Here is a 13,045-nt window from a genome sequence, read left to right on the forward strand (position 1 = left end):
CTTTGAATAAATTAATTAAAATGGTTAGTCATATGCCCTAATTAAATTTACTTATAATATTTAGAAAATAAAAAGAGCTTAGCTGTTTCAGGAGAGTGTTCTGGAGAACAAGAACTGGACCCGTCACATATGGTGCCTGACAGGTGGTGAGCCACTGGGGTACAACCCATCCTCTTAGATGGGTTGTCAATAGTACACAATAGATAGTACCTATTGTGACAATCGTCAATAGTCAGAATTCGTACGTTCTTAGCTCTTACATAGTAGTATACAGATTAGTAAGGAATTCTTTTAAAATAAATGAAGCTAAAACAAACTTAAATATTCCTAGGCATAGTATAGCACACATTTGTACTATATTAGATCTCAGATATCATGTATCACGCCTAGGGGGGTTAGGATAGGTTAGATACTTCGTCACAGCTGCACAAGTATATAAATAGTTGTTCAGTTTATCCAACTCAATAGTTCAGATTTCTAAGTTCTACATACTGAAATGACAATAGCATGATGCATCAAATGAAGAAATCCACAAAGACCGTATCTTGAGGTTAGGTTATCTTGAGATGATTTCGGGCCTTTAGTGTCCCCGTGGCCCGGTCCTCGACCAGGCCTCCACCCCCAGGAAGCAGCCCGTGACAGCTGACTAACACCTAGGTACTTATTTTACTGCTAGCCAACAGGAGCATAGGGTGAAAGAAACTCTGCCCATTGTATCTCGCGGGCGCCCGGGATCGAACCCGGGACCACAGGATCACAAGTGCAGCATGCTGTCCGCTCGGCCGACCGGCTCCTTGACGAGGGAGCCGGCTCCGTCACGACCGCCGTGACGAGGGCTCAGACCTGTGTCCGAGAGGATCCCAGACACGCCTTAATCAACTGAGCTCTGACATGGTCAAAAGAATTGCAATCGGAAAATCAAGAATCAATTGATTAAGGCGCATCTGGGATCCTCTCAGACGTAGGTTCGAGCCCTCGTCACGGCCCTTGTGGATTTGTTCTAAGTTCTAACTTCGCAGTACGTCGGAATATGTACTATGGTCCTCATCATTACTATAAGTATTGCCCAAACAGGAAGAAGGGCTGCATGCTGCTAAGTCGTAACTCAGGTACCTGTCAACACACTACATTGTGTATTGTGCCAAAACACTTATTTCAATTAATCATTTAAATAATATTTAATTTGATTTATAAAATATATTTAGCTTCAGGTTATAAGACGCTCACCATTTATTTGACGTCATAATCCATGATGATTTATATATATACACTGAGCTCATGTTCAATAATATTGACATCAATGTGTGAGACTTATCGCAGGAGTGGAGGTGGAGTAATAGGGCTGGATAACTCTCTGAGCTCAACATAACTATTACTACTTGAGAGCTGACTGTGGGAAAATCCTAGCAGCTCTTTTAACTCTTTTAAATTATGTAAATACTAAATATTTCTTAATTGACTTTAATATGATAATTTTATCTGATTATTTTCTTAGTTAGTTCTTAGTAATAAGTGAATTAATTAAACAAGTAAGTAAGTGAGTGAGTGGACTGTATGTACTGATTCCGCTGCCTAAATTTATCTCACATAATTGGGGGGACAATTTGCAGCTTAAACCACTTTGAGATGGCTCCTTCATAAACCACAAATTGTTTACCTAAAAAATATAAATTATAAATCATACCACATATGGTGGTCTAATCTACTATTATTATAGCAATAATGAATTGTAATTTCTAATACTGTGTCTACAGTATTGTACAAAAAGAGGCTTAGCTGTTCCTGTTGACGGGGCCTGCTAAGGCTGTGTAATTGTACCATCAAAATTGGGTGTGGCCCTGTGCCTCTGAGTGCCACGTAATGGCGGCTGTCTGGAGGCCTACAAAGCTTGGTGTATAGCTAGGTAATAATCTTATATTGAGGGCCAACTGTCTGTTCAGCTTCTTGTAACTCCAAATCACAATTACCTGCCGAGTTTAAAGAATTAATAATGTTTCCCTGAACATATAAGTACAGGTATGACATGGAATATAAGTGTGTTGAGCTGAGTAAACGTACTTGGTTGTGGGGGTTTCTCATGCATTATAACCGCCTACCTATATATGAATAATTATGGCCAAAATTAAACAAAAATACTTGGTAAGACGGATACTGGTGACGCTGTGGTTGTTGAGAGGCTGTTGTGCTGGTTGCTCACTTGTTGACGCGTAGTCTGGGTGTCTAACGAGTTAAATCAGCTCATATGGAGAGCCACTCTACAACGTGTGCTTTGTTGTTATTGTGTACGTGACGACGCTCCCGGGGGAGACGAACTCAAATGTTTGATGGTACTGTTTATGTTTAAGGAATAGAGTATTAAGCTATATTCCCAGTCTTGAAAATTATATTCAGTCTTAGTGAACACTTTTTTTTATTAAACTTAACACTAGACTGTTGTATAAAAAGATTATGAGTAATGTAAATACGTGCTCATCGATGACGTCACGGAATCACCCATTCTCTTTTCTTTAAGGGGATACTCATGTTATTACGTGTGTCGAATTTCCGACACTGACCGCCAACATCTCTTTTATCTATCCTGAGGCAAGACGGCTTCTTCTCTCCCTTCTCTCTCCCACACATTATATACGGAATACTGATATGATTCCATAATCATATCCGTAGGATTATGGATATGATTACAGAATGAAGTTGTGGATATTGTGCATATGATTACAGAATGAAGTTGTGGATATTGTGGATATGATTACAGAATGAAGGTGTGGATATTGTGGATATGATTACAGAATGAAGGTGTGGATATCCAAGGAAGGTGTGGATATTGATCTCTTAAGTTCTTTACAATATAAAGTAATAGTTTTGATATAAGTAAAATTCAGATTTTGAGAAAACATAGTGGGGAAATTTTCCCACACTACAGGTTGTGGGAGGTCATCACTGGTTGTGGGAGGTCATCACTGGTTGTGGGAGGTCATCACAGGTTGTGGGAGGTCATCACTGGTTGTGGAGGCCATCACTGGTTGTGGGAGGTCATCACTGGTTGTGGGAGGTCATCACAGGTTGTGGGAGGTCATCACTGGTTGTGGAGGCCATCACTGGTTGTGCAGGACAACACTGGTTGTGGAGGTCATCACTGGTTGTGGGAGGTCATCACTAGTTGTGGGAGGTCATCACTGGTTGTGCAGGACAACACCGGTTGTGGGAAGTCATCACTGGTTGTGCAGGACAACACTGGTTGTGGGAAGTCATCACTGGTTGTGAGAGGCTATCATTGCTTGTAGGAGGTCATCACTAGTTGTGGGACTGGTGACTTCTCACAACCACCACCAGGTTACAGTAGCCCTAAGTAGCGTAAATTGATACTACGACCCGCATGGGGTCGTAGTACCAAGGGTGCGGGGGGGGGCCACCCTTGTGCGCCGGGACGTCATCTTACGACACACGTTGACGGTCTCCCGGGGTGAAAGGGAGAAGAAAAATGATGGTGTAAGGGTAAGAGGAGTAAGTATGGGAACAGATGTGCAGCAACAGGTGTGTAAGATGAAAGTGTATGCAATGGGAGCGTAGAGTTACGGAGATGTAGTTATAGTAAGTTAGAAGAATTAGATCTAGGTATCCCTATCTCTGCTGTCAAAACTGTATTGGTCCAAACATTCAGATCTGATAGGAAAGAACTTACTGACTCCCAACGACCTGAAAGTACTAGTATAAAAAGCTATGATTTGTTCAGATCTGAAACCTACATCTATGGACAGCACAAAACGTCCACTAGACTGTGCGACACAGTGGTTGCAAGGATCAGGTTGGGTTACCGTTACCTGTGGCAGGTGGCTGCAGGTGACGGGTCTCCCAATCCTGAGCACTCCAGTTGCAAACTCTGTGAGCAGGAACTACGGCATGATCTCCCGCACTACATCACTGAATGCCCAATTATTAGACCTTTCAGACCAGTTGGCATGAGGTACCTGGAGCTTTGCAATTACTTTATTCACTCTCGTATTCTTGAAGATATCCTCACAGTATACCCAAAATTTGCCAGTGCAGGCTATTAAACACATGACTCTGTATGACTAACCATCCTGCGAGATGGGGACTTGTATTACCACTGCTACCTTATTCAATCTTGTGTTGTTGATATCCTCAAAATGCATCCGGAGTCTGCCAGTGCAGACCGCTAATCACATGCCTCTGTATGACTAACCATCCTGTGTGATGGGGATTTTATAGCATCACCTAGTTAGTTTTTTTTTGACACACTGTACTCCACTTCATATAGTCTAGGGTAGCTGCACTAATGCAGATGTACCTAATATGTTAATAAAAAAAAAAAAATAAAAAAAAAAAGTTAGAAGAATATGTTGGGTTGGAGATGAGTATGTTAAGAGGAGAAGTGGTCCCCCACACATGAGAACACATGGCTAGGAGACCGGATGAATATGTTGTAAGGGGCGTGAAGTGGCACGGGAGGGAATAGTGATAAGGTAAGAGGGGTGGTGGAGGGGATGGGCCGTGGGAGGCATCTGGCCGTCGCCGCCCCCACCTGCAGTCATCTCCTCGTCTCTCTTATGTTTACAAAAGGGTGGGCTGTCCTATGTCAGCAAATGTGAAGATGTTCCCAGCTTCCATAGTGTTGGTACATCAACAACAACATAAGGAGTGTGGGTTCTCACACACACACATACATGGACACAGAACTTAAACAAGTGCGCTATGTCAGCTCTTCCAAGAGTCATACATAGACTTGACACTGAGAATATGTTGTGTATTTCCTCCCCAATGGCTTCACTGCCGCCGACACCATAACACACAAGGGGGTAAGGTAACTCTCACAATGACCAAGAAACACTTCAACAAGGAAGGGTTCATTAGTTCCAGTCAAACCCAGTCCTAAGAGGCTAGGTCTACACCCTTCAGTCGCTCTTAGGGAACTGAGCGGTGTGTGTGGTATCCTCACTACTTGTCAACAATGAGCTCCCCCTTACCCCCACCCCTCCTCCCATTCACCCTTGGTGGTTTGGGTGGCCCTCACACACACACACACACACACACACACACACACACACACACACACACACACACACACACACACACACACACACACACACACACACACATAAGAGGCTGGTACATAAGCTGGAGAGACAGGCAGGTGTAGCTGGTAAGGTGCTCCAGTGGATAAGGGAGTATCTAAGCAATAGGAAGCAGAGAGTTACGGTGAGGGGTGAGACCTCCGATTGGCGTGAAGTCACCAGTGGAGTCCCACAGGGCTCTGTACTCGGTCCTATCTTGTTTCTGATATATGTAAATGATCTCCCGGAGGGTATCGATTCATTTCTCTCAATGTTTGCGGACGATGCTAAAATTATGAGAAGGATTAAAACAGAAGAGGACTGTTTGAGGCTTCAAGAAGACCTAGACAAGCTGAAGGAATGGTCGAACAAATGGTTGTTAGAGTTTAACCCAACCAAATGTAATGTAATGAAGATAGGTGTAGGGAGCAGGAGGCCAGATACAAGGTATCATCTGGGAGAGGAAATTCTTCAGGAGTCAGAGAAGGAAAAAGACTTGGGGGTTGATATCACGCCAGACCTGTCTCCTGCAGCACATATCAAGCGGATAACATCAGCGGCATATGCCAGGCTGGCCAACATACGAACGGCATTCAGAAACTTGTGTAAAGAATCATTCAGAACTTTGTATACCACATATGTCAGGCCAATCCTGGAGTATGCAGCCCCAGCATGGAGTCCATATCTAGTCAAGGATAAGACTAAACTGGAAAAGGTTCAAAGGTTTGCCACCAGACTAGTACCCGAGCTGAGAGGTATGAGCTACGAGGAGAGACTACGGGAATTAAACCTCACTTCGCTGGAAGACAGAAGAGTTAGGGGGGACATGATCACCACATTCAAGATTCTGAAGGGGATTGATAGGGTAGATAAAGACAGTCTATTTAACACAAGGGGAACACGCACAAGGGGACACAGGTGGAAACTGAGTGCCCAAATGAGGCACAGAGATATTAGAAAGAACTTTTTTAGTGTCAGAGTGGTTGACAAATGGAATGCATTAGGAAGTGATGTGGTGGAGGCTGACTCCATACACAGTTTCAAGTGTAGATTGACAGAGCCCGATAGGCTCATGAATCTGTACACCTGTTGATTGACGGTTGAGAGGCGGGACCAAGGAGCCGGAGCTCAACCCCCGCAAGCGCAACTAGGCAACTAGGTGAGTACACACACACACACACACACTCACGGTGGGCCCTGGTAGCCTGGTGGATAGCACGAAGGACTCGTAATTCTGTGGAGCGGGTTAGATTCCCGCACCAGGCAGAAACAAATGGGCAAAGTTTTTCACCCTGAATGCCCCTGTTACCTAGCAGTAAATAGGTACATGGGAGTTAGTCAGCAGTCACGGGCTGCTTCCTGGTGTGTGTGTGTGTGTGTGTGTGCGTGTGTGTGTGTGTGTGTGTGTGTGTGTGTGTGTGTGTGTGTGTGTGTGTGTGTGTGTGTGTGTGTGTGTGTGTGTGTGTGTGTTTGTGTGTGTGTGTGTGTGTGTGTGGAAAAAAATAATAATAGTAGTAGTAGAAACAGTTGATTGACAGTTGAGAGGCGGGCCGAAAGACCAAAGCTCAACCCCCGCAAACACAACTAGGTCAACCAGGTGAACACACACACACACACACACACACACACACACACACACACACATCCCTCCTCAGCATAGAAAACCCCCCTACCCCAAACCCTCCCTGCCCCCACTCAAAAGTTCAGCCAAATCTCCCTCCCCCCCCCACACCCAATCCCCACCCTTCTACCCCTTCCCTCCTCCCGAGTCCTCCCTCCCCCCCTTTCCTTCCCGTCCTCCCTCCCCTTTCACCCCATATCCTCCCTGTCCCTCCCCCTTCACTGGATCCCCCGCCCCTCATTCCAGTATCCTCTGAGATCCTGTTACCCACCTCACAGGTCCTCACACCCATGGAACAGCCTCCCCCACCAGCAGAACACTCACCAAGGAGGCGATTTGAGAAGGGACAGAAGAAAGTGAGCCTCAAAGCGATGTACACTAACATAGATGGAATTACAAATAAAGCAAATGAGCTTGGAGAACTGGTACTAGAGGAAAACCCAGACATAATAGCCCTCACAGAAACAAAGATCACGAAAACAATAACAAATGCAGTGTTCCCACAGGACTATTATGTTATGCGGAAAGAGAGGGAAGGAAGAGGTGGGGGTGGTGTAGCTCTGCTGGTAAGAAAAGGCTGGGATTTTGAGGAGATGGATATTCAGGGCTGTGAAGGTTTCAGTGACTACATAGCAGGTACTGTAACAAATGGAGGGAAAATATTATAGTCGCAGTCATATATAATCCACCACCAAATGACAGAAGACCTAGACAGGAATATGATAGAAACAACATGGCCACCATTAACATAATAGAAAGAGCAGCTTCTGTTGCTAGCAGGAATGGATCTGGACTACTAATTATGGGAGACTTCAACCATGGGAAGATAGATTGGAAGAACAGAGACCCGCATGGAGGACCAGAAACATGGAGAGCTAAGCTGCTGGACGTGGCAACAAGAAACTTTCTAAGCCAGCATACCAAAGAGCCAACAAGAATGAGAGGAGAAGATGAACCAGCAATGCTTGATTTGATATTTACCCTAAATGAATGGGATATAAGGGAAGTTAAGATGGAAGCGCCCTTGGGAATGAGTGACCACAGTGTATTGAACTTTGAGTACCTGGTAGAGCTAGGACTTATCTCCCCCCAAAAAGAACTAGGAATCAAAAGGCTGGCATACCGAAAGGGGAATTATGAACAGATGAAAAGTTTCCTAAGTGAAATACCTTGGGACACAGACCTCAGAGACAAGTCTGTACAGGGTATGATGGACTATGTTACCCAAAAGTGTCAGGAGGCAGTAAACAGGTGCATCCCGGCCCAAAGGGAAAAATCCGAGAAGCAACAGAAGAATCCATGGTATAATAGGGCATGTATGGAAGCGAAGAAACTGAACAAAAAGGCGTGGAGGAACTTCCGGAATAACAGAACACCAGAAAGCAGGGAGAGATACCAGAGAACCAGGAATGAGTACGTCAGGGTGAGAAGAGAAGCAGAGAAAAATTTTGAAAATGATATAGCAAACAAAGCCAAGACCGAACCAAAGCTACTCCACAGTCACATCAGAAGGAAAACAACAGTGAAAGAACAGGTATTGAAACTTAGAACAGGCGAGGACAGGTATACAGAGAATGACAGAGAGGTGTGTGAGGAACTCAACAAGAGGTTCCAGGAGGTCTTCACAATAGAACAGGGTGAGGTCACTGTGCTAGGAGAAAGGGAGGTAAACCAGGCGGCCTTGGAGGAGTTCGAAATTACGAGAGAGGAGGTCAAGAGACACCTGCTGGATCTGGATGTTAGAAAGGCGGTTGGTCCAGATGGGATCTCACCATGGGTACTGAAAGAGTGTGCAGAGGCACTTTGCTTGCCACTCTCCATAGTGTATAGTAAATCACTAGAGACGGGAGACCTACCAGAAATATGGAAGACGGCGAATGTGGTCCCAATATACAAAAAGGGCGACAGACAAGAGGCACTGAACTACAGGCCAGTGTCCTTGACTTGTATACCATGCAAGGTGATGGAGAAGATCGTGAGAAAAAACCTGGTAACACATCTGGAGAGAAGGGACTTCGTGACAAATCGCCAACATGGATTCAGGGAGGGTAAATCTTGCCTTACAGGCTTGATAGAATTCTACGATCAGGTGACACAGATTAAGCAAGAAAGAGAGGGCTGGGCGGACTGTATTTTCTTGGATTGTCGGAAAGCCTTTGACACAGTACCGCATAAGAGGCTGGTACATAAGCTGGAGAGACAGGCAGGTGTAGATGGTAAGGTGCTCCAGTGGATAAGGGAGTATCTAAGCAATAGGAAGCAGAGAGTTACGGTGAGGGGTGAGACCTCCGATTGGCGTGAAGTCACCAGTGGAGTCCCACAGGGCTCTGTACTCGGTCCTATCTTGTTTCTGATATATGTAAATGATCTCCCGGAGGGTATCGATTCATTTCTCTCAATGTTTGCGGACGATGCTAAAATTATGAGAAGGATTAAAACAGAAGAGGACTGTTTGAGGCTTCAAGAAGACCTAGACAAGCTGAAGGAATGGTCGAACAAATGGTTGTTAGAGTTTAACCCAACCAAATGTAATGTAATGAAGATAGGTGTAGGGAGCAGGAGGCCAGATACAAGGTATCATTTGGGAGAGGAAATTCTTCAGGAGTCAGAGAAGGAAAAAGACTTGGGGGTTGATATCACGCCAGACCTGTCTCCTGCAGCACATATCAAGCGGATAACATCAGCGGCATATGCCAGGCTGGCCAACATACGAACGGCATTCAGAAACTTGTGTAAAGAATCATTCAGAACTTTGTATACCACATATGTCAGGCCAATCCTGGAGTATGCAGCCCCAGCATGGAGTCCATATCTAGTCAAGGATAAGACTAAACTGGAAAAGGTTCAAAGGTTTGCCACCAGACTAGTACCCGAGCTGAGACACACACACACACACACACACACACACACACACACACACACACACACACACACACACACACACACACACACACACACACACACACACACACACACACACACACACACACACACACACACACACACACACACACACACACACACACACACACACACACACACACACACACACACACACACACACACACACACACACACACACACACACACACACATACACACACACACACACACACAGTTAATATGTTGTAAGGTTAAGGAAAAAGACGTGTGAACTGGCAAGCGAGGTCTTGACCCCCTCACCCTCTCTCTCTCATCTTTTAAAACAACAATCATATACGGAAGGGGTAGCCTTTCACATGTCCTATATTCCTTATCTGAAGATGTTTTCCACATTCTGTGGTGGCGGTACAACAAGACGTAGAGAGGGTTACTCACACAGTGTCACAGAACTTATCAACAACTGTGCTATGTCAACGCTTCCGAGGTAACTGTGTGTGTGTGTGTGTGTGTACTCACCTAATTGTGCTTGCGGGGGTTGAGCTCTGGCTCTTTGGTCCCGCCTCTCAACCGTCAATCAACTGGTGTACAGATTCCTGAGCCTATTGGGCTCTATCATATCTACATTTGAAACTGTGAATGGAGTCAGCCTCCACCACATCACTTCCTAATGCATTCCATTTGCTAACTACTCTGACACTGAAAAAGTTCTTTCTAACGTCTCTGTGGCTCATTTGGGTACTCAGCTTCCACCTGTGTCCCCTTGTTCGCGTCCCACCAGTGTTGAAAAGTTCATCCTTGTTTACCCGGTCGATTCCCCTGAGGATTTTGTAGGTTGTGATCATGTCCCCCCTTACTCTTCTGTCTTCCAGTGTCGTGAGGTGCATTTCCCGCAGCCTTTCCTCATAACTCATGCCTCTTAGTTCTGGGACTAGTCTAGTAGCATACCTTTGGACTTTTTCCAGCTTCGTCTTGTGCTTGACAAGGTACGGGCTCCATGCTGGGGCCGCATACTCCAGGTGTGTGTGTGTGTGTGTGTGTGTGTGTGTGTGTGTGTGTGTGTGTGTGTGCGTGTACTCACCTAGTTGTACTCACCTAGTTGTGTTTGCGGGGGTTGAGCTCTGGCTCTTTGGTCCCGCCTCTCAACCGTCAATCAACAGGTGTACAGATTCCTGAGCCTATCTGGCTCCATCATATCTACACTTGAAACTGTGTTTGGAGTCAGCCTTCACCACATCACCCCCTAATGCATTCCATTTGTCAACCACTCTGACACTAAAAAAGTTCTTTCTAATAGCTCTGTGGCGCATTTGGGCACTCAGTTTCCATCTGTGTCCCTTTGTGCGTGTTCCCCTTGTGTTAAATAGACTGTCTTTATCTACCCTATCAATCCCCTTCAGAATCTTGAATGTGGTGATCATGTCCCCCCTAACTCTTCTGTCTTCCAGCGAAGTGAGGTTTAATTCCCGTAGTCTCTCCTCGTAGCTCATACCTCTCAGCTCGGGTACTAGTCTGGTGGCAAACCTTTGAACCTTTTCCAGTTTAGTCTTATCCTTGACTAGATATGGACTCCATGCTGGGGCTGCATACTCCAGGATTGGCCTGACATATGTGGTATACAAAGTTCTGAATGATTCTTTACACAAGTTTCTGAATGCCGTTCGTATGTTGGCCAGCCTGGCATATGCCGCTGATGTTATCCGCTTGATATGTGCTGCAGGAGACAGTTCTGGCGTGATATCAACCCCCAAGTCTTTTTCCTTCTCTGACTCCTGAAGAATTTCCTCTCCCAGATGATACCTTGTATCTGGCCTCCTGCTCCCTACACCTATCTTCATTACATTACATTTGGTTGGGTTAAACTCTAACAACCATTTGTTCGACCATTCCTTCAGCTTGTCTAGGTCTTCTTGAAGCCTCAAACAGTCCTCTTCTGTTTTAATCCTTCTCATAATTTTAGCATCGTCCGCAAACATTGAGAGAAATGAACCGATACCCTCCAGGAGATCATTTACATATATTCGAAACAAGATAGGATCAAGTACAGAGCCCTGTGGGACTCCACTGGTGACTTCACGCCAATCGAAGGTCTCACCCCTCACCGAAACTCTCTGCTTCCTATTGCTTAGATACTCCCTTATCCACTGGAGCACCTTACCAGCTACACCTGCCTGTCTCTCCAGCTTATGTACCAGCCTCTTATGCGGTACTGTGTCAAAGGCTTTCCGACAATCCAAGAAAATGCAGTCCGGCCAGCCCTCTCTTTCTTGCTTAATCTTTGTCACCTGATCGTAAAATTCTATCAAACCTGTAAGGCAAGATTTACCCTCCCTGATCCCATGTTGGCGATTTGTCACAAAGTCCCTTCTCTCCAGATGTGTTACCAGGTTTTTTCTCACGATCTTCTCCATCACCTTGCATGGTATACAAGTCAAGGACACTGGCCTGTAGTTCAGTGCCTCTTGCCTGTCGCCCTTTTTGTATATTGGGACCACATTCGCCGTCTTCCATATTTCTGGGAGGTCTCCCGTCTCCAGTGACTTACTATACACTATGGAGAGTGGCAAGCAACGTGCCTCTGCACACTCTTTCAGTACCCATGGTGAGATCCCATCTGGACCAACAGCCTTTCTAACATCCAGATCAAGCAGGTGTCTCTTGACCTCCTCTCTCGTAATTTCGAACTCTTCCAAGGCCGCCTGGTTTACCTCCCTTTCTCCTAGCACAGTGACCTCACCTTGTTCTATTGTGAAGACCTCCTGGAACCTCTTGTTGAGTTCTTCACACACCTCTCTGTCATTCTTAGTATACCTGTCCTCGCCTGTTCGAAGTTTCAATACCTGTTCTTTCACTGTTGTTTTCCTTCTGATGTGACTGTGGAGTAGCTTTGGTTCGGTCTTGGCTTTGTTTGCTATATCATTTTCAAAACTTTTCTCTGCTTCTCTTCTCACCCTGACGTACTCATTCCTGGTTCTCTGGTATCTCTCTCTGCTTTCTGGTGTTCTGTTATTCCGGAAGTTCCTCCACGCCCTTTTGTTCAGTTTCTTCGCTTCCATACATGCCCTATTATACCATGGATTCTTCTGTTGCTTCTCGGATTTTTCCCTCTGGGCCGGGATGAACCTGTCCTCATGACACTTTTGGGTAACATAGTCCATCATACCCTGTACAGACTTATCTCTGAGGTCTGTGTCCCAAGGTATTTCACTTAGGAAACTTCTCATCTGTTCATAATTCCCCTTTCGGTATGCCAGCCTTTTGATTCCTAGTTCGTTTTTGGTGGAGATAAGTCCTAGCTCTACCAGGTACTCAAAGTTCAATACACTGTGGTCACTCATTCCCAAGGGCGCTTCCATCTTAACTTCCCTTATATCCCACTCATTTAGGGTAAATATCAAATCAAGCATTGCTGGTTCATCTTCTCCTCTCATTCTTGTTGGTTCTTTGATGTGCTGGCTTAGAAAGATTCTTGTTG

At 45.3% G+C, this 13,045-nt stretch overlaps 1 protein-coding gene across 1 annotated transcript in view; it reads left to right on the forward strand.

Moving 5' to 3' along the window:
* Positions 1-13,045, forward strand: part of LOC123753512 (unconventional prefoldin RPB5 interactor) — a 418,006-nt gene that overhangs the window by 84,059 nt on the left and 320,902 nt on the right. The window lies entirely within an intron of this gene.

The sequence above is a fragment of the Procambarus clarkii genome, chromosome 52 (assembly GCF_040958095.1).
Source record: "Procambarus clarkii isolate CNS0578487 chromosome 52, FALCON_Pclarkii_2.0, whole genome shotgun sequence".
NCBI classification, from domain to species: Eukaryota; Metazoa; Arthropoda; class Malacostraca; order Decapoda; family Cambaridae; genus Procambarus; species Procambarus clarkii.